Source organism: Triticum urartu, chromosome 7 (assembly GCF_003073215.2).
Source record: "Triticum urartu cultivar G1812 chromosome 7, Tu2.1, whole genome shotgun sequence".
NCBI lineage: Eukaryota > Viridiplantae > Streptophyta > Magnoliopsida > Poales > Poaceae > Triticum > Triticum urartu.
In genome coordinates this window covers 633,216,023-633,237,638 of record NC_053028.1, presented here as the reverse complement: position 1 = coordinate 633,237,638, position 21,616 = coordinate 633,216,023, and positions in this window count along the sequence as shown.

The following is a 21,616-nucleotide window of genomic DNA, read 5'->3' as shown; positions in this document are numbered from 1 at the left end:
CCTAACAGAGTATACAGGTGGGTCCCACTGGACCCACGCGTCAGTTTGACCCAGTCAACCCCTGTTGACTGCTGATGTCAGCATGACATCATGATGATGTCATAAATCTATTTTTGAATTAATTAAATAATTAGTTAAATTTCAGAAATTAATATAATCTTTAGAAAATCATATCTTTTAATCCGTAACTCGGATTAAATTATTTTCAACATGAAAGTTGCTCAGAACAACGAGACGATTTCGGATACGCAACCCGTTCGTCTGCCACACCCCCCTAACCTATCGAACATGCAACTTTCCCCCTCCGGTTCATCTGTCCGAAAACGCGAAACACTGGGAATACTTTCCCGGATGTTTCCCCCCTTCGCCGATATCACCTATCCCTGCGTTAGGTCACCCCTAGCAACGTATTGCCGCGTCTTGCTTTTGTTACATTTGATTGCTCTGTTATTTATTTTGTTCCCCCTCCGTTACTTTTTTCCGGTAGACTACGAGACTGACGCTGTTGCTGGTACCCCGATCGACTACGGTGTTGACGACCCCTCCTTGTCTGAGCAACCAGGCAAGCCCCCCCCCCTTGATCACCAGATATCGCCTACTCTTCTCTATACTGCTTGCATTAGAGTAGTGTAGTATGTTACTGCTTTCCATTATTCCTATCCTGATGCATAGCCTATCCTTACTACTACTGTTGATACCATTACCTGCTATCCTACTGCTTAGTATAGGATGCTAGTGTTCCATCAGTGGCCTTATACTCTTGTCCGTCTGCCATGCTATACTACTAGGCCGTGATCACTTCGGGAGGTGATCACGGGCATATACAATATACTTTACACAGTTACCTTACTTGTGATACTGTTCGGAGATGGGGGCTGAAGGGGCAGGTGGCTCCATCCCGGTAGAGGTGGGCCTGGGTTCCCGACGGCCCCCGACTGTTACTTTGAGGCGGAGCGACATGGCAGGTTGAGACCACCTAGGAGAGAAGTGGGCCTGGCCCTGGTCGGCGTTCGCGGATACTTAACACGCTTAACGAGATCTGGGTATTTGATCTGAGTTTGGCCATTTGGTCTATACGCACTAACCATCTACGCGGGAGTAGTTATGGGTATCCCGGCGTCGTGGTATCAGCCGAAGCCTTCGTGACGTCAGTGACTGAGTGGCGCGCGCCGGATTGGAACGTAAGCCTGCTCTTGTATTAAGGGGGCTAGTTCTGCTTCCGGCCGCGTTCGCAACATGCAGGTGTGCTAAGGGCGATGGGCCCAGACCCCTGTGTGCTTAGGTTTAGACCGGCGTGCTGACCTCTCTGTTGTGCCTAGGTGGGGCTGCGCCGTGTTGATCTTTCGCGGCCGGGCATGACCCCGAAAAGTGTGTCCGGCCAAATGGGATCAAGCGTGTTGGGGTATGTGGTGCACCCCTGCAGGGAAGTTAATCTATTCGAATAGCCGTGATCTTCGGTAACAAGACGACTTGGAGTTGTACCTTGACCTTATGACAACTAGAACCGGATACTCAATAAAACACACCCTTCCAAGTGCCAGATACAACCGGTGATCGCTCTCTCACAGGGCGACGAGGGGAGGATCATCGGTTAGGATTATGCTATGCGATGCTACTTGGAGGGCTTCAGTCTACTCTCTTCTACATGCTGCAAGACGGAGGCTGCCAGAAGCGTAGTCTTCGAAAGGACTAGCCATCCCCCTCTTATTCCGGCTTTCTGCAGTCCAGTCCACATATAATAGCCTTATTCCAGTTGATACCAATGCATACATATGTAGTGTAGCTCCTTGCTTGCGAGTACTTTGGATGAGTACTCACGGTTGCTTTCTCCTTCTTTTCCCTCTATCCCTTCTACCTGGTTGTCGCAACCAGATGCTGGGGCCCAGGAGCCAGACGCCACCGTCGACGACGACTCCTACTACACCGGAGGTGCCTAATACTACGTGCTGCCCGCTGACGACGACCAGGAGTAGTTACGAGGATCCCAGGCAGGAGGCCTGCGCCTCTTTCGATGTGTATCCCAGTTTGTGCTAGCCTTCTTAAGGCAAACTTGTTTAACTTATGTCTGTACTCAGATATTGTTGCTTCCGCTGACTCGTCTATGATCGAGCTCTTGTATTCGAGCCCTCGAGGCCCCTGGCTTGTAATATGATGCTTGTATGACTTATTTTATTTGTAGAGTTGTGTTGTGATATCTTCCCGTGAGTCCTTGATCTTGATCGTACACATTTGCGTGCATGATTAGTGTACGGTCAAGTCGGGGGAGTAACATGAAGACTTCGTCCCGTGTCCGGATGGGACTTTCCTTGGCGTGGAAGACAAGCTTGGCGATGCGGATATTTAGATCTCCTACCATTGTAACCGACTTTGTGTAACCCTAACCCTCTCCGGTGTCTATATAAACCGGAGGGTTTTAGTTCGTAGGACAACTTCATCATACAACAATCATGCCATAGGCTAGCGTTTAGGGTTTAGCCTCCTTGATCTCGTGGTAGATCTACACTTGTACTACCCATATCATCAATATTAATCAAGCAGGACGTAGGGTTTTACCTCCATCAAGAGGGCCCGAACCTGGGTAAAACATCGTGTTCCTTGCCTCCTGTTACCATCCGGCCTAGACGCATAGTTCGGGACCCCCTACCCGAGATCCGCCGGTTTTGACACCGACAACCACCCTACCGGTGAAGGGGAGACTAGGCTGGGGTCTGCTTTGAAGACTCCATGCCTATGGCGGAAGGAGCTCATCAACCTTCCGAACTGGACGCCTCCGCTATCGTGGTTCTAACTCTGACAGTGATGTAGGGGGGTGTGTATGGAGAGGCTAGATCTCAGCTATTGGGAAGTTGTAAACACACAAGGATTACGAGTTCAGGCCCTTCTCGGAGGAAGTAACAGCCCTACGTCTCGGTGCCCGGAGGCGGTCGATTGGATTATGTGTGTATGAATAACAGGGGTGCGAACCTTTCATACTTAGGAGGGGGGTGGCTTATATAGAGTTCGCCGGCCCTCTCCTGCCCTCAGTGATGCAGGGTTTAAGGTACATTTAAGGTTGGGCGTTACTGGTAACGTCCCTAATAAAGTGCTATAATGACCATAAAGACTACTTAATAGCCGACCGTTTGCCTGCAGAGTGACTTTAGGTCTCCTGGCAGTCGAGTGGTTGGCTTCATGGTCGAGTGATAGCTTCTTGGTCGAGTGTCTTGAACCCGTCGAGTGGGATACCTTCAAGTTTATTGAAAGGTGACTTCTTCTAGGGATGTCCTTGGGTAGGGCTCTTTGGACAGGTCCGTGCCCCTACCCTAGGTACATAGCTTCATCATTAGCCCCCGAATGGATCGAGGTTTGAGTGGGGAAAGAGTTGGAGATCCTTCCGACTGGTTCTTTGAGCTACATGAGTGCCTCGTTTTGGGTCAATCGTCACGGATGACGTCATCAACCTCTCGTAGTCGCCTTGATCCATTCCAGGCCTTTCGTCGAGTGATTTCTTTACTTGTGCCATACCGAGTGTCGGCGCGAGTGGGGTCTTTTGTTTTGACAAGTTGTTTTGCAGCCCGCGGATGTCGTGGGATTCGGATTTCAGGAAGCGCGCGGGACGGGGGCGGCCGCAGTAATCGGAAGCGATAAAGCGGAAGCTCCTCGATTTCCGTGCCACCTTTTTTGCCACGTACTGCGCGCGCGTCCGCTATGGGATTTGACTGGATTGCCTGGGCCTACTAGTCAGCCACTTGGGAGCGGCCTCTTATAAGTAGCCGGCTCGGGGTTTTCAAACAGTGTGCTCTCTTCTTCCTCTCTCCCTTCGCAAGCTCCTCCGCCACCTCCGCTCTCACCCTAGCGCCGCAGACCCGTGCGAGATTTGCCGGCGACGATGGCGAAGGACAAGACATCCGCTCTGGAGCGCGCGAAGAAGGCGGCGGCGCAGGGGAAAGGGAGGAGATCTGCTCGGGGTGGATCTTCCTCAAGGTCTGCTCTGCCCCGCGGCTGGATCCAGGGCGACTGGATGCCGTCGGTGATCCGGCAAGAAGACCTCGACGACATGGTCGAGGGGGGAGTCATTCCCCACGAAGCTGCGCGTCTCCCGAGGAGAGAGATCGAACCTCAGCCTCGCAACGGTGAGTGTCTGCTCCTAGCCACCCATATCGACCGAGGGTTTTCTCTGCCGCCCCATCCTTTTTTTCGGAGCTTTCTGAACTTCTTCGGAGCGCAGCTCCACCACTTCACTCCCAACTCCATCGTATATCTTGCCGCTTTCATTTCCATGTGTGAGGGTTTCTTGGGTTGCCGCCCCCATTGGGGACTCTTCAAGCACATCTTTACCTGCCGCTCTCAATCGGTCAAGAAGGCCAAGTCGAGTGACGAAAGGACGCAGGTGATTCAGCTGTGCGGGGGCCTGGCGATCCAGACGAGGGGAAAGAGTTGTTTTCCATCTATCATTTTCCCGGAGTCGGTCCGCGGTTGGCAGGCGACCTGGTTTACTGTCAAGACCAGGCGACCCCAGGGCAGTTGACCGGACTTCCCCCTTTCTCTCTCGACCGAGCTGAAAAAAAAACCTGCTTCTCTGAAAGTGACACCGGAGGAAAAGGCCCAAGTCAAAGTACTGGCTGGTCGAGTGGTTGAGCTTGTCCGTGAGGGCGTGACTGGTATGGACTTGCTGGAGGTCTTCCTCCGGAGGCGCATCCAACCGCTCCAGGCTTGTGATCACCCGATGTGGCTGTACTCGGGTCTCGACGACACCACTCGGGTCCACCCAGAGGAGGTTACTGACGAGATGCTGGAGGGGTGGCTGTCGAGCATCACGGGGAACAAAGACAACCCCCGAGGAGCCAGGAGGGTAATTCCACTCGACAACTCGTATGACGTGGACCAGGTATGTCTTTATGCTCCTGACTGAGATCTTGTTTTCTTCATTGGTCTTCTTTGAGTAGGTCGATTGACTTTCGTCTTGTCTGTTGTTTTCCAGGCGACTACCGAGATGTACTCGACGCCCAACGGGGCACAGGGGCCAACTGAGGAAGGGGAGGCGAGCGGAGGTGAGAGCGGAGACGATCAAGGCGAGTGGGAGTCCGACGGTGAAGGAGAGGGAGGCGACGACATTGACTCCAGCGAAGAGGAGGAGGAGGAGGTTGAACCCCCCCGCCCGGAGGGGCGATCCAAGCTCACACACGACCCAGCATGGGAGCGTGGTAGGGCGACTGCTCCTGTTGGGCAGTCGTTGAAACGCCCTCGGACATCTTCTCCTACGCCGACTGGAAAGGCTCCCAAGCACCCACGCGCGATGCCGTCCAAGCCGCCCAAGGCTCTGCCCAAGATTAAGATGGCCGTCCCCACCATTTCTGGGTAATAATAAAACTTGTTTTCCTTTGTTGACCGTGGACAGATCCTTGGTCGATTCATTGAGCCAACTGACTGATTTTCGAAATTTGCAGCGCTGCTACTTCTGAGATCTCCACCAAGGACGACGACCAAGAGATGGAGGATGCTATTACCTCCAACCTTGGTACGATTAGTGACGTTCCGTTTTGAGTCAACTGAACATTTATTGCAACTCTGGTCGATTGAATGTTTCCCTTGTAGCCCCTCCTCATGTTATCGACCTCCCGGATGACGACGACAACGAACCGCTGAGAGTGAGGAGGAACAAGAGGGCGTCGGCTGACAAGATCCCCCAATCTGCTCCGGCGTCTGAGGCCGTAGCTCGGGATGGTGGTGACACCGCTCGGGCTTCTGTGACTTTCGCCATTCCTCTGACAAGTGTGCGGCCTTCGACGTCGACTGCGGATCCGCCTTCGCTTTTTGCCGCGTACCCTGTCCCTGAGGACCAAGCGGCTACCGCAAAAGAGGCTATACGCCAGGCGGGGATCATGATGGAGCAAGTGAAGGTGGCTCGGGAGGCCAGCCAAGCAGCTTATGACGCGAGCTCGACTCTTCAGAGCAACGTCCAGGTCAGTCGACTCAACACTTGGTCTGTTATGATATGCTGTTTGAAGAATCTCTTTTCCGAAGATCTTTGTATCTGTACACCCACTGGGTGTGTCTGCCAATTCTTGGACGAGTGGGGGCACGCTAAGTGCACCCACTGGGTGTAGTCCCCGAGACTACGGTGGACTGCTGGCAGTCGACTGTAGTCTTTATATTGTGTTGCTGTAGCTGTATTTCTTCACTCGGTCTGGTTAGGCCATGTCGAATGGGACTATATCTGGTCGACTGCGGGCAGTCGAATTTTTTTTACAGTGGGGGCACGCTAAGTGCACCCACTGGGTGTAGTCCCCGAGACTACTGTCGAATCTTCTTAATTCGGCTGTAGTCTTAGAAACGTCATCATTGTCTCTTAGTTACTCGGAAGCAACTTATTTTGGACGTCTGTCGACTGATTTTTCTTTTTACAGAAATCCTGCGAACTTGTAGCTCGCTATGCTGAGTTGGAGAATTAGCAGATCCAGCTCAACCTTAACTTGAAGCTTGCTCAGGAGAATTTGAAGAAGGCGCAAGAAGAAGCAAAAGGTATGGCTGGTGAGGTTCTCCATTCTTGACGAGTGGCTTTTCTTTCTTGTCCATTTTTGATGTTGATTTCACTCGACGTGCCGCAGATAAACTGGAGGAAGCTCTAAAGAAGAAGGATCAAGATCTTGCAGAGGCACAGAAGGAGGTCTTGGACAAAACGAGGCTTGCTGAAGAGAAAATGGCCTCGGTCGGAGCTCTTGAGCAGGAGAACTCCAGACTGAAAGCTGCTCTCGAGGTAGCCAATCAAGAGGTCAGCCGACTGAAGAACGACGACGTGGCTCTGCACGACAAGGCAGGTGAGCTGGCGGGGAAGAGGAACGATCTGGAGGCTTATCTCGGTGGACTCGCCAAGAAGCTGTTCGTCGTGCTCGAAGGTAATTACTCTGCCCCGACTGTCTTGCAGTTACCAAGTCTGTGTAGGGTCACTGTCTTATTCTTGAATCGTGTTTGCAAAATTCTTTCAGAACTTTGAAGAGGAGACCAGTCGAGTGGAGCCAGGCTTGGACCCTGCTAACTCCCTTGTGAAGGACGAGGCTGCAATGAACGTGCTCCGTCTCGAGTCTCGTATTGCCAGCGTGGTTGACTATCTTGCTCGACTGAAGGTTGCGATGTCGCGGATCGACACATCACTCTGGCCTGGGACGACGCTTCAGAACGACCTCGAGTCCCTAATGGCTCAACTTAATGAAGTCCCAGGTCGAGTGGAGGAATGGAAGAAATCTTCTGCTAGATGTGGTGCTGATGTCGCTCTGTCTCTGGTCCGCGTCCATTGCAAGGAAGCGCGAGAGGAAAAGCTGGCCACCATCCAAGTTGCCAATACCAGGAAGCACAACTTTCAAGACTTCATGGAGACTTTCATTGCTGCCGCCACTCGTATTGCAGACGGGATTGACTTGGACGAGTTCGTCGCCCCTTCCAGTCGTCCTCCTGAGGAATGAAAAACTTTTATGCTTCACTTTAAATTTGACTCGGAATGCCGAGTGGATTTGTAACCGTTAAACTCCGCCGAGCCGAGGGCTCGAGTACTTTGATCTGAGGTCTGGGACCTTTTAGGCTTTATCTGAACTTGATTTCTCTTTGAATATCTTCATGGTTTGATCCGTCGAGTGGAATTCGATCTTCACTCGGAATAACCTTGTATTTGCGACGCAACTCCGAAGGAGAAGGTAGCAGTCGACTTGCGCCTCGTCGTCCTTGCAGATTGTGTTGTGTCCTGTACTTAGGCGAGCACTGGGCCGCAGCTAAGTCCCCGAGTGGGAGGTTTGCTCTCACTCGATACGGTTTTTAAACACTTAGGCGAGCGCTGGGCTGCAGCTAAGCCCCCGAGTGGGAGGTTTGCTCCCACTCGGTAGGATTTTTAAACACTTAGGCGAGCGCTGGGCTGCAGCTAAGCCTCCGAGTGGGAGGTTTGCTCTCACTCGGTAGGATTTTTTCAAACTTAGGTGAGTGCCTGACTGCAGCTAAGTCTCTAGGTGGGAGAACTTAGGCGAGTACTGGACTGCAGCTAAGCCCCCGAGTGGGAGGATTGCTCTCCATTCGGTAGGATTTTTTCAAACTTAGGCGAGCACTGGGCTGCAGCTAAGCCCCCGAGTGGGAGGATTGCTCTCCACTCGGTAGGATTTTTCAAACTTAGGCGAGTGCTTGACTGCAGCTAAGTCTCTAAGTGGGAGAACTTAGGCGAGTACTAGACTGCAGCTAAGCCCCCGAGTGGGAGGATTGCTCTCCATTCGGTAGGATTTTTTCAAACTTAGGCGAGCACTGGGCTGCAGCTAAGCCCCCGAGTGGGAGGATTGCTCTCCACTCGGTAGGATTTTTTAAACTTAGGCGAGTGCTTGACTGCAGCTAAGTCTCTAAGTGGGATAACTTAGGCGAGTACTGGACTGCAGCTAAGCCCCCGAGTGGGAGGATTGCTCTCCATTCGGTAGGATTTTTTCAAACTTAGGCGAGCACTGGGCTGTAGCTAAGCCCCCGAGTGGGAGGATTGCTCTCCACTCGGTAGGATTTTTCAAACTTAGGCGAAACGGATTCGCAGCTAAGTCACCCACTGGGGGATTTCGTGTGCAAACAATAGTGACAGCAGTTATTGGAACAGTCTTGTCTTTGATAAAAATGTACTGCAGGAAATTTTTTCCTTATTACATCTCGTTCAAGTGTAAAATGGGCGGAGCAGTTCCGCATTCCAAGCTCGTGGTTCGTCGATCTGGCGATCAACATTGTAGAGGTGATATGCTCCATTGTGGAGGACTCTGGTGACGATGAAGGGGCCTTCCCAAGTAGGAGCAAGTTTGTGTGGTTTCTGCTGATCCACTCAGAGGACCAAATCTCCTTCTTGGAAGGCTCAGCTCTTCACATTTCTGGCATGGAATCGACGCAAGTCTTGCTGATAGATGGTCGATCTGATCATAGCCATTTCCCTCTCCTCCTCTAGGAGGTCGACTGCGTCTTGCTAGGCTTGCTCTGCTTCGTCTTCGTTGTAAAGCTCGACTCTGGGGGCACTGTGAAGTAGATCACTCGGCAGGACGGCTTCGGCTCCGTAAACCAGAAAGAATGGCGTTCTTCCAGTCGACCGGTTCGGGGTGGTCCTCAGTCCCCACAAAACTGACGGAAGCTCGTCGACCCAAGCGCCTGCTGCGTGCTTGAGATCACGCATCAGTCGAGGCTTCAGTCCTTTGAGAATTAGACCATTTGCTCTTTCAGCTTGTCCATTCGACTGGGGATGCGCGACCGACGCGTAGTCGACTCGTGTGCCTTGAGAGGCGCAAAAAGCTCTGAACTTGTCTGAATCGAAGTTTGACCCATTGTCAGTGATGATGCTATGCGGGACCCCATATCTGAATATCAACTCTCTGGCGAAACTGATAGCAGTGCTAGCATCAAGATTTTTGATAGGCTTGGCTTCAATCCATTTGGTAAACTTGTCGACTGCCACAAGCACATGTGTGAATCCGCTCCTGCCTGTTCTCAGTGGACCAACCATGTCCAGTCCCCAAACAGCGAAGGGCCAGATGAGCGGAATGGTCTTCAGAGCTGATGCTGGCTTGTGCGACATGTTGGAGTAGAACTGGCAGCCTTCACACTTGTCGACTATCTCTTTCGCCATTTCGTTTTCCCTGGGCCAGTAAAAACCCGCTCGGTATGCTTTAGCCACAATGGTCCGAGAGGACGCATGGTGACCACAGGTCCCCGAGTGGATATCATCAAGGATTATCTGACCTTCTTCTGGCGTTATGCATTTCTGACCGATTCCAGTTGGGCTTTCTCTATACAACTGTCCTTTAATGACCGTGAAAGCTTTAGATCGACGGACGATCTGTCGAGCCTCGTCTTCGTCCTCTGGAAGTTCTTTCCTCAAGATATATGCGATGTATGGTATCGTCCAGTCGGGAGTGATTGCCAAGACCTCCATGACTAGGTCGACCACAGCAGGAATTTCGACTTCAGTCGGATCTGTGGCACTTTTCGGTTGCGGGGCTTCTTCTGTAAAAGGATCCTCCTGGACTGACGGCGAGCGGATGTGCTCCAAAAACACATTGCTGGGAATGGCTTCTCTCTTGGAGCCTATCTTTGCCAGATCATCAGCTGCTTGATTTTTCAGTCGGGGGATGTGATGAAGCTCTAGCCCCTCGAATTTCTTTTCTAGCTTTCTTACTGCGTTGCAGTAGCCAGTCATAGCTGGGCTTCTGACGTCCCACTCCTTCATCACCTGATTAACCACCAAGTCTGAGTCGCCATAGACCATGAGGCCCCGGACGCCGAGTGAAACGGCCATGCGCAACCCATACAAGAGTGCTTCATATTCTGCTTCATTATTGGAGGAATCAAAGTGAATCTGGAGAACATATCTGAGCATGTCTCCTTGGGGGGAGACCAAGACTACCCCAGCACCGGAACCATTCAGCATCTTAGATCCATCGAAGAACATGGTCCAGTGCTCCGACTGAACTTGAGTCGGAAGCTGCTGTTCAATCCATTCGGCGACGAAATCTGCAATTGCTTGGGACTTGATAGCCTTCTTTGCTTCAAACTTGATATCTAGGGGAAGGATTTCAATCGCCCACTTCGCCACTCGACCAGTTGCATCTCTGTTGTGCAAGATCTCTGACAGTGGAGCGTCGCTGACGACTGTAATGGAATGGTCAGAGAAGTAGTGTGCAACCTTCTTCGTGGTCATGTAGATCCCATATACGAGCTTCTGGTAATGGGGATATCTTTGCTTCGATGGGGTCAAAACTTCAGACACATAATATACTGGGCGCTGAACTCTGAAGGCCTTTCCTTCTTCTTCCCGCTCGACCGTAAGTACTGTACTGACAACTTGTCCCGTGGCTGCAATGTACAGCAGCAGAGGCTCTTTACTGATTGGGGCGGCAAGCACCGGCTGGGTGGAGAGCAGAGCTTTGAGCTCTGCAAACGCTGCGTCAGCTTCTGGAGTCCACTCGAACTTGTCAGACTTCTTCATCAGTCGGTAAAGAGGCAGCGCCTTTTCACCGAGACGAGAAATGAATCGACTTAGAGCGGCCAATCAACCTGTAAGCTTCTGGACATCGTGTACACGCACAGGGCGCTTCATCCGGAGTATGGTGCCAACTTTCTCGGGATTGGCGTCGATTCCTCGTTCGGAAACGAGAAAACCGAGTAACTTTCCACCTGGAACTCCGAATGTGCACTTTGATGGATTGAGCTTGATATCATATCTCTTGAGATTAGCAAAGGTTTCAGCAAGGTCAGTCAGTAGGTCGGAACCTTTCCGTGACTTAACCACAATATCATCCATGTATGCCTCTACGTTCCGACTGATCTGAGTGAGCAAACACTTCTGAATCATCCTCATGAACGTGGCTCCAGCATTCTTGAGGCCGAAGGGCATGGTGACATAACAGAAGCACCCGAATGGGGTGATGAAAGCCGTTTTGATCTCGTCGGGTCCATACAGACGGATCTGATGGTACCCTGAATAAGCATCTAGAAAAGAGAAACGCTCACACCCCGCGGTCGAGTCGACTACCTGGTCGATGCGGGGGAGAGGGAAATGATCTTTCGGGCAGGCCCGATTGATATGTTTAAAGTCAATGCACATGCGAAGTGACTTGTCCTTCTTGGGGACCATGACAACATTGGCGAGCCACTCGGAGTGGTAAATCTCTCGGATGAACTCCGCTGCTAAGAGCCGAGACACCTCCTCGCCAATAGCTTTCCTCTTCTGGACGGCGGACCGTCGAAGATGTTCTTTCACAGGCTTGAACTTCGGGTTGACTCGTAGACGGTGCTCAGCCAGCCCCCTGGGAACCCCAGGCATGTCAGAAGGCTTCCATGCGAAGATGTCCCAGTTCTCATGGAGGAACTGGATGAGCGCTTCTTCCTATTTGGAGTCGAGCGTCGTTGAGATGTGAGTCGGGGCAGCATTGGGGTCGGTCGGGTGAATGTGAACTGGCTTAGTTTCACCGAACGACTGAAAAGCAGATTCTGAAGCAGGCTTCTTGGCTCGTAGCAATTCACTCGGATCTGCAGTCTTCTGGTACTCTTGCAGCTCAACAACTGCCATCTGAGCGTCAACAATCTTTGAGCCTTTCTGAAAACACTCTTCTGCCTTCTTCCGATTGCCTGTAACAGTGATCACACCTTTGGGACTAGGCATCTTCAACTTGAGATACACAAAACATGGTCGAGCCATGAAGCGTGCGTAAGCTGGCCTGCCCAAAATGGCATGATAAGCAGTTTGGAAGTCCACAACCTCGAATGTCAACTTTTCCTTGCGGTAATTCTTTGAATCACCGAAAACCACATCGAGAGCGATCTGGCCGAGTGATTCGACTTTCTTCCCAGGAATGACTCCGTGGAAGCTCATGTTACTGGTACTGAGCCTAGACATCGGAATGCCCAGTCCTTTCAATGTTTCAGCATACAATATGTTCAGGCCACTGCCACCATCCATCAGGACTTTGGTTAGTCGAGTGCCTTCGACAACTGGGTCGACCACCAATGCTTGCCTCCTAGGGGTGGCAATGTGCGTAGGGTGATCAGACTGGTCGAATGTGATGGCAGTCTGAGACCACTTCAGATAACTGGGTGTTGCCGGAGCAACCATATTCACCTCACGGTTAATGACTTTCAGTCGACTTTTGCTTTCGACATTAGCAAAAATCATCAGGGTGGAATTGATTTGGGGGTATCCATCGTCACTATCTTCCTTGTCCTCAACTCTGTCCGACTCTTTTTCCTTATGTTTGGACTGTTTGCCCTGAAACTGCTGGATCAGGAGCCGGCACTGTCGAGTGGTATGCTTTGGGTAAATAAAATTACCCTCCTCATCTTTATTGGTGTGGATGTGACATGGCAGATCCAAAACATCATTTCCATCTTGATCCTTGACTTTCTTGGGCTTCCAGGGGCCTTTGGGTTTTCCCTTGAAATTTCCCTGGGTTGCGGCCAGGGCCTCCCCAGGGGCGGCTGGCTCGGCCTTCCGCTTCTGTTTCCGACTGGAGTTTCCTCCGGTTTCTTGGGCGACTGCCTTGTGCTTGCCACTCCGGAGTCGATCTTCGTCCTCACCATTAGCGTATTTGGTGGCAATCTTCATCATCTGGTTCAGAGACATCTCTCCAGTTCGACCGAACTTCAGATTCAATTCTCTGTATTTAACGCCTTCTTTAAAGGCACAAACTGCTTGCTGGTCAGGCACATTCTCAACTGTGTGATGCAACGTGATCCACCTCTGGATGTAATCCCTCAGAGTTTCATTCGGTTTCTGTACGCAAGAACGCAATTCTGTAAGGCCTGCGGGTTGCTTGCATGTTCCCTCAAAGGTTGTGACAAACACTCGGGAGAGGTCCTCCCAAGTGTAGATGCTGCTGGGTGCCAACTGATTTAGCCACGCTCTGGCTGAGCCCTCTAACATGAGAGGCAAATGCTTCATGGCCACCTCATCATTGCCACCGCCAATCTGAACAGCCACTCGGTAATCTTCGAGCCAAGTGTCAGGCTTAGACTCATCGGTGAACTTGCTGACCCCAGTCGCCAACCTGAAGTTGGGAGGAATCACTGCGGCTCTGATGGCTCGACTGAAACACTCTGGCCCCGAAACATGTACTCTGCTGCCGGCAGGCGCATCTCTGTTGTGGCCTCCCCGATGAGCTTTGTTCCTGTCAACCAAATCTTGAACGAGGATAGCTCTCGCGTCAAAGCCTGGGTCCCTGGGGTCGACTGGAATCCTCTGCCCAACACTATGAGGGCGCCTGTCATCTTGATGTCGAGGTGCATATGACCCACTCCTCGGGGGAGGGGTTGGCACTCGATGTCGATCATCACGATCGGATCGGTGATCATACTGCTCATTCCTTCTGTACTGATCATGCCGGTCACCACGTCCCTCACGCCTCGGGGGCGATCTCGGGCTGTGAGCCGACTGGACTGTATCTGTTGCAACGGATCGACTGTGGATCCTATTCCGCGACTGAGAAACAGCGGAATTCTGGTTTTCCGCCGCCCAGAGCAACGCTCTGATCTGCAACAAGCCCCTGCCAGCCTCCGACTGGGAGGGCTGAATCGATTCTGCTATACGGGCCGCGGCGGCCAAATTCTAAACTGGGGTTTGGTATACCTGCGTCGGCGGGAAGAGCTGATGTCGACTAGACTCAGGAGCCCGCTGACGCGCATGCTCGTCGAGTGCTCGCTGGAGATTCTCCAGTCGAGTGCGCTCGGCCAAGTTAGCCAAGCGCGCGTCCTCCAAGGCCCGGGCCTCGGGGGTCTCTCCAACGGTAGGAGTGTGAAGTGCGTCCATGTTCCGGCGGCGAAGCTCCTCTCGCTGTATCGACGTGAGAGGTTCGGGGAGATACTCATCGTGGGGATGCGACGGGTCACCCCCACCTACGCCTCCATCAGCGCGAGGGAAACCGGGAGGACTGTGCGTTCCATCGACCGCCAGAACCTCAGCCGCTGGGTCGCTGCTGTTGCACTCGGATGCGGTCTCCGCGGAGCCAGTCAACAGGTCGAACAGGCCGCAGAGGGATTCGTCGGGCTCGATTGTCGCGACTTGTGGGGCAGCCGACTGGCGAGCCACGGCACGCCTCACCCACCTCTGAAGTCTCGACCGACCGGAGCGCTTGCGCCGGTGGGAGACAGAGCGGGGAGACGACACGGGGGCCGACCGATACTGGGTCGACGGCTGCCGCAGGAGGATGCCACGAACGCATGCGCGGAAGTGCGTCGCACCGCAGACGGGGAGCGCGTCGATGTCGAGTGGTGCCTCCTGAAGCCAGGCAGAGTCGTCGGCGATGAACGTGAGCGCGCCGAGGCAGATCTCGCGGCCCTCCACCAAAACTCCGCACGAAACCATGATCAAAGGGATCGGAAAAATCGCAACTTCTCCAATCAGGCGCTAAGATTCCTGCCCCACGGTGGGCGCCAACTGTCGTGGTTCTAACTCTGACAGTGGTGTAGGGGTGTGTGTATGGAGAGGCTAGATCTCAGCTATTGGGAAGTTGTAAACACACGAGGATTACGAGTTCAGGCCCTTCTCGGAGGAAGTAACAGCCCTACGTCTCGGTGCCCGGAGGCGGTCGATTGGATTATGTGTGTATGAATAACAGGGGTGCGAACCTTTCATACTGAGGAGGTGGTGGCTTATATAGAGTTCGCCGGCCCTCTCCTGCCCTCAGTGATGCAGGGTTTAAGGTACATTTAAGGTTGGGCGTTACTGGTAACGTCCCTAATAAAGTGCTATAATGACCATAAAGACTACTTAATAGCCGACCGTTTGCCTGCAGAGTGACTTTAGATCTCCTGGCAGTCGAGTGGTTGGCTTCATGGTCGAGTGATAGCTTCTTGGTCGAGTGTCTTGAACCCGTCGAGTGGGATACCTTCAAGTCGATTGAAAGGTGACTTCTTCTAGGGATGTCCTTGGGTAAGGCTCTTGGACAGGTCCGTGCCCCTACCCTAGGTACATAGCTTCATCATCCGCCTCCTCCTCCTCCTCCGGCAAGTCAGGGCACTCCGCCTCCTCCACCGCCTCCTCCTCCGGCGAGTCATGGCACTCCGCCTCCTCCACCGCCTCCTCCTCCGGCGAGTGACGATCAGGGCACTCGACCGGCTCCTTCTCCAGCGCGTGGCGGCACTCCGCCTCCTTCTCCGCCTGCGCCGACGCACCCGAGCAGCCAGCTTCCTCCTTCTCCGCCTCGTCAGCAAGGGCGGAAGAGACCTGCCGCCGCTCCGGCTGCTCCGGCGCGTCGTAGTCCTTCTCCTCCGCCTCGTAAGCAAGTAAAGAAGACAACCACTCCGTCTGCTCTGCCGGCGTCTAGCAGTACAGCCAGAGGTGGGAGGATATATAGATTTGGTCCTTCTCTGAAGACTCCAGAGAAGTTACCATACGAGAGGACCCTGGAGGAGAACGCCGAGATCGCACGAGAAGAAGTGAGGAACTACTTTGAAGGGGTGAAAGCAAAGAAACATCCACCTCCGGAGGAGAAGGTAGATCCAGTGAAAGCGAAGCGCACTCTGGTTGCCCTGACAAAACCACCCAAGTCTCCGCCGAAAGGAAACTATGAGCACATTATTGGAAAGGAATTTGCCGAAGCGGAGCGGTCGGGAAGTACTGTCAGTGATGAAAGGCTGAAAGAACGATGAGCTGGGAAACAAATTGCCCAGCTCGGCGAACAAGCGAAGCAATCGTGCCCCCTGCTCAAGGTGCCTAGAGACAACGTCGCTAATGATCCGAGGATGGTGCCCGGTTATAGCAATCTTGGCGATTACCTGCCCGACAATGTACATTATGATTTCATGGAGGTGCAGATACAAAGATACGAGTACGGGAAGCCTCTCGTCAAAGATGAAAGATCTCTATCAACGATGATGCGAAGATTGCATGATTGGTACTTGAAAATCTGCAGAGACTCTGGGGGGAGGAGTACTTTGTATGTGAAAGTTAAAAAGGAGCATGACCTCGTTGGAATTGAACTGTTGCCTATTCCATTCGAGGAGTTCTTTCAGTTTTTCAATCAATTGGCCCTCGATAAAACAACGGTCGCCTGCTACTGTCTGTAAGTAGTACTACTTCTGTCAATTAAGTCTCTCTATATAGCTCAGCTCTTTCATTGCATGTATTTATAATCATCCTCAATATATTATGCAGATTGAAGATCGCCGAATTGAAGAAAAGACAAGTCGGTGATATTGGGTTCATTAACACATATCTCATAGATGCAACTCAGGTTAAATTTCATGCTGCAGATACCGAGGCCAACTTGCTACGATCGTTGGTAATAAATGAAAACAAAGATATAATACTCTTTCCTTACAACTTCAAGTGAGTGTTACTGTCCTGTGCGTATTCGGTTTCCCTTATATATTAGTCAAGGTTATAGTAATGTAATTGATGAGTTATGCATGCGTGTGCAGTTACCACTATTTTCTCCTAGAGATTAAGCTTGAGCAGGGACTAGTAACCGTCTTAGACTCAAGACGAAAAGATCCCCATGACTATGCAGACTTGACTCAAAGGCTCGAGAAGTAAGCTAAATCGATCATTATCCACCACATCAGCAACTTTGTTCATATCCTGATATATCAAGTAATTGTTTTCTTTGTCTGGCAGGGTTTGGAAAAAAATCTCCAAAAAAGCTCCAGGACTCCCGAAGAAGCTGCAATTTAGACACCCGAAAGTAAGTACTATAGTAGCATGTTCCGTGCATCTCCTATTGATTCAAGCGCTAATTTCATCAATACCATTTGGCAGTCTTGCTTATTAGTTTGATTGACCTCTATTTCTTGTAAAGTGGTTGTGGCAGGAACAAGGGAATGATTTCTGTGGATACTACGTTTGCGAGTCCATCCGCCACACGACCTGTGAGCGGGGCTACACTGACGAACAATATGAAGTACGTAAATAACAACATTCACAATTTTATTTTATTACCATCATTTGTGTTGAGTTTCATTCATTCATATATATATGTATTGACCCCCTTCTTCAAATTAGATGTTTCAGAAGCGGGATGAACTCCTAGCACCAGCTCGCTTGCGAGCAATTCAAGAGGAATTGGCGGCATTCTTTCTTGACCACGTGATCGCTGAAGACGGAGAATACTATGTGGACCATGAGTCCGTATGATTATATTTGTGAGAGATAATTATTGTATATATGTAGCCGGTAGTGTCGGATAGATATACGAGAACTTGTTGTTCGACCAATCTCTCGGAGAAGGAGAGGTGGTCGATATCACTTCTCTCTGTATGCATATATGTTCATGACGATCTTCTGTTTCCTTCGTTTGCTTACTAGCTAGCTAGCGTGTCTAGTCCTCTCTATACGTATGTATAGTACGTAGCATCGACCAAGCACGGACATAAGAGAGGACACTTCTCTCTATTAATTATAGCTAGCTAACACAATATATGAAACACCTAAATTAACCCCCCAAAACCCCCAAACCCCCCCCTTAAAAAAACAAAAACCCCAGCCACAGAAATGCTGACGCGTGGATGCCTATTGGTCCCTGTTGGTGCCACCAACCGGGACCAAAGGGTCTCCTGCCTGGGCTCCGTGCACAGGCCACGTGGAGGCCCATCAGTCCCGGTTCTAGATTAAACCGGGACTAAAGAGATAGGGCATTAGTACCGACCCTTTAGTCCCGGTTCAGGAACCGGGACAAAAGGCCCTTACGAACCGGGACAACAGGCCCTTTTTCTACTAGTGCAGGTTATGTAAATAAGTAGGTGGTAGTTGGGCATGAAATTTCCATAATAAAGACGCGAAATTTGATGACATGGAGATCATCGGTCGCCAACTATATTAGATGTTAGTGTTATTATACTCGCGGTTTATTTATATGAATAGTTTAAAATTACAATTTCACTTCTCTTGGGAACTAGTTTCTTCCTTCACCGGTGTGTACATATATGTTGTAAGGGGAAGGGGACCTACATTATGATTCAAACTTTGATTTTATTAATTGTTGTATATGTGTCATGTGACATGAATACTAAAAGTTTTCTGTTTAAGTTACACTACTTCCATCAACGAAGGAAGTAAATGAAAAATACTAACTATGGATAGCATACAAACATGGCGGTAGTAAGAAAATGAAATTTCTACGGAACATATCTTAATCCAATAAAGCATTCATAAAGATCCATTTGTAGTAAAATACAACATAACAATACGATCATCGGAAACCCCTACCATCACTACCGAGAAGGGCCACACACGGTGGCGGCCATGTACACCTCACGAGCATGTTGGTCGTCCGGTGAGCTACCTTCATAGCTGAGGACGGTTGAGGAAGGGCGGTGTGTGGTGGTGTAGAGTGGTGAGATCTACTACCGATAGCCACTTCCGAGGGTGATGTGTGCTGCTATTGGCGATACTTGGAATACAATCATGTCTAGTTAATTTAAAGTTATGTAATAAAAATATGCTCACAAAGATAACAAGTTGTGATTCCCGTCGCACTTTATGAGAGACTTTTCTTGTTGTTTTGACACATGTCACATGGCACAAATTGCACACGATGTCACGCCTTTCTGCGTGACATGCCAAGAAGCGCGCGCGTGCACACACACACACACACAAACACACACACGCGCGCGCGCACGCACGCACGCACACACACACACAGTGCAGCATATCAACAAAATAAGCTACGGGAGAATGACGCCTCCTCGCGATGTCCATGTCATCATAGGCATGGCAAAAAAATCGGATCGAGCTAGCTAATGGGTTAGGCAAGAGTGCCTCGTTTTGGTCATTCCCGTTGGCCCATCTATCACATATTGATGGGAGAAAAACATTCTTTGTGTGTCGCAGCAAGATAACACCTCCCCCCAGAAGGATTTGCCTTCCCCGCGGAGGAAAACCTCATCCCTTCCCTCGCCACAACCACACTCTCCTGTTCTGCACGGCCTCCCCACTCCTCCCCTCCCTCCCCCTCATCTTTGCTCCAGGTGAAGCAACGCGGTGAGTCTCCCCGAGGTGTACACTGCTTGAATGGAAGCCAGAACTCGGGCTCGAATACTCCGCTCGCTGTTTCCCACGCCTCCATATCTGAGCTCACGTGCGGTGGCGGCGATAGTAAGGTGCGGCGTTGCTCCTCCCCAATGCACCGATAGCAAGAGCTACAAGGTGTGCGGCGCTGCGCATTCTCGTCCCGAGGAGGCCAGAGGTGGACGAGCACAACCCAGGCATCCTTAGCTCCGCGCCCTTGCCCGCGACACCAAGTCCCACTGCCCCTGCAGTCCCAACACATGGTCGCCTACCCCCGCCCCATGACACCGTTTGCGTCGATCTGAATTCCGCACACGATGGGAACAAGGTGGGGATGGAGATGTGGGTCCTTTTCTTTGGGTCACTTGTTGAAGATTTTGAAGTTCTCTGTTTGTGTCGAGGATTTTTGGGCCAGGTGATATCACGATATCATATGCATCATCTTTCCTATTTATTGCCGAGATGAACACAATGTTGTACTTCTTTGGTTATTCTCGTTGGTCCGATGATAATACGCCATGCCTTGTTATTTGTGTAAAAGAGTTGGTGTATGGCGCGAGGCATCGGAGGCCACGGAAGGAAGTAGCGCACCGTTGTGTGTTATTTGGGCTACCTACATAATTTATTCTTTGAGGCACGGTGTAGTTCTTCTGATTCGTTTTCTATGCCCCAGGTGCTTCTGCCCCGAGTCGTACTAGGAGGACAAACCTGAATTCCTCTGTGCAGATGGGGCCAGGTTGCTCCAGTTCATAATAGATAGCTGGAAGGTGAAGAAATCGGATGGGAATTCATTATCCTTATGGGCATGGACATCCTTGGCAAAGTTTACTCCGAGCTATTTACATGTGCATAATTTTTTTTTGAAATGAGGTAAAAGATTTGCCATTTTCATTGCTTAAGAAGAAGAGAATTGCCCGGTTAATTGGCGGAAAACCGGGCTAAAACCGATACAACTCAACCCACATGATATGGGCACCACCGGCCAACCTGGCCACCGACATGGGACACAAAGCTGCAAAGAAGAAAGGCATTCGCCGAGAAGTCGCAAGCGTCATCGTCATCACCGGCTGCCTCGAATGGGTGACTCCGACTTCACCATAGAGCTCCAACCTCGAAGCCAACCCGCAAACAGCTGCATAGAAGCCACGACGGCACATGCCACCAGAAGGCCACACGCGCAAGCAACCGACAGCTCCGACTTTGACGACGAGCCTCACCAAGGAAATATGCAGGACTTGCGCCGACCGTGCCCACAGAAGAGCACCTCGGACACGTCAGGAAGAACCGGCTACCGAAGTCCACGCCACGACCCGAGCTCCTCTCGACGACATCATCGTTGCCAAACAGAAACCAGCGCCGCAATCCACCAGTCTTTCGGTCGTAGCCTGCTCCGAGACGATGCCCCCAAGAAGGAGAAAGACGCGAAGACGCCTCCATCGCCCGACCCAACGGATCTGAGGTTTCCCTCCGGAGCTAAAGCCGTGGGGAGGAGGAGCACACCTCCACGGCGACGCTTCCAAGAAAGATCACGGCACCCGCGGGAGCCGCCGTCGCCGGCTCTGAAGAAGGTCGGAGCAAAGATTTCTCCCGGAGATGCTCCGACCACCTTCCACCACCGACCGCCGCCCACCGGCCACCACCTGCTGAGGCCGACCTCTTCTGGCCACGGGATCCCACGATCCACCGTGACCAGACACGCACCACCCCCTGGCCGAAGCCGCAGTCCACCACCGCAGCACCACCGTAGCCACCACCACCGCAGCAACCAACGCCGCATCGCCAGGAGCAGCACCCAGATCAGAGCCGCTCGAGCGAAGCAGCTGAGCAGGAGCAGGCCGTCCACCCGCAGCACACCTCGCGCCTCGGAGAAACCAGCCAGTCGCTGCGCCCGACATGCGCCGGCCGCCGCCGCGCCGGGTAGTCGATCTGCGCCCCACGCACACATCCAGAGCCTCCGCGCGCATGTACGTCGTCCACGCCCGTCGTCCACGCCCAGGCCACGCCGGGAGATCGGTCCGAGGCCGCCGCCTCGGAGCCTCATCCACCACACCGAGCCACCAGCACAACCGCCAGCACCACCACGGTGCTCAGCAGCCGCCGAGAACCGGCGCCACCACGCCTGCCGGCAGCCATGGCCGAGACCCT